Below are 1148 nucleotides of genomic sequence, written 5' to 3' on the forward strand. Positions count from 1 at the left end.
CCTGCCTCAGCCTCCTGAGTTGCTGGGATTGCAGGCATGTACCTGTACCCAGCTTTTTCCAAGCTGTTTTTTAGCCTCTTCATTACATCACTCTAACCTCTGTTTCACTTGTCACATGTCATTTTCTGACCCTGGCCCTCCTTCCTTCCTCTTATAAAAACCTTTTGACTGTTGGGCATACAAGGATAATCTAGAGTAATTTTGCCATTTCAAGATCCTCAATTTGGTCACATCTGCAAAGTCTCTTTTTGCCATATAAAGCAACATATTCACAGGTTCCTGAGGTTAAGACATGGGACGTCTTTGGGTGGGAAGGCATCCTATCACACCAAAATAAAGTCATCATCTTCAAACAGTTCACAGTCTCAGAGAATAGATGATACATGACAGATAACAGATAGATAGATAGCAGCCCCAGGTTCTATGAGAATCCACAATAAATACCTATCTGGACTTTAAGTACCAGGCAGAGTTAGGAAACAAATTTTACAAAGAAAAGGCCCTGAAACCAAGTCATGCTTAGGATGGAAAGAAAAATTGAATGTGTTTTGATACAGAGACCAGTGCTCATGATGCATGAAAGTGAGAAAAATGTGGTTCATTTTAATAACTCTAATAAGATGAACTCATGATATATAGTATATGGTAGTGGATGAGCTAAGAGAATCATAAATCTTTCCCCATGATTTTTAAATTATTAAATTATAAGACTATACTTTCAGGGATCATTTCTATAGTATGTTTCTAGAGAAGTTTCTCTGATTGTGTAAAGTACCAGAAACCACGAGGAGGAGTTGAGTGTTCTGTCCAGAGAGTGAAGTTGGTTCTAGGTGTTGTATTACTGCAACTGCCTTTTTAATTGCATTCCTAATTCTCTTTAGAGATTAAGAGGGAGAGAACAGTCTGAGTGGTTTCCATTAAAAAAGTAATAATAATAATAATAATAATAATAATTATATATATATATATATATAATTATTTCTGGGATCTAAACCCCTTTAGATAATTTGATGAACTTTATGCACTTCTTGCTTAGAAAATATTAGTACAAATGGATGGAGTTGGAGCATATAATGCTAAGTGAAGTGAGCCAATCTCCAAAAGCCAAATGCCAAATATTTTTCTCTGATATCAGGAGGCTGATTCAT

The 1148-nt window shown here is 35.9% G+C and overlaps 1 pseudogene; it reads left to right on the plus strand.

Moving 5' to 3' along the window:
* Positions 1 to 706: 706 nt before the first annotated feature.
* Positions 707 to 912, plus strand: LOC124106453 (small nucleolar RNA U3; annotated as a pseudogene).
* Positions 913 to 1148: the final 236 nt, after the last annotated feature.

Source organism: Marmota monax, unplaced genomic scaffold (assembly GCF_021218885.2).
Source record: "Marmota monax isolate L192 unplaced genomic scaffold, Marmota_monax_Labrador192_F-V1.1 WCK01_AAM20220418_F8-fsc00156, whole genome shotgun sequence".
Taxonomy (NCBI): Eukaryota; Metazoa; Chordata; class Mammalia; order Rodentia; family Sciuridae; genus Marmota; species Marmota monax.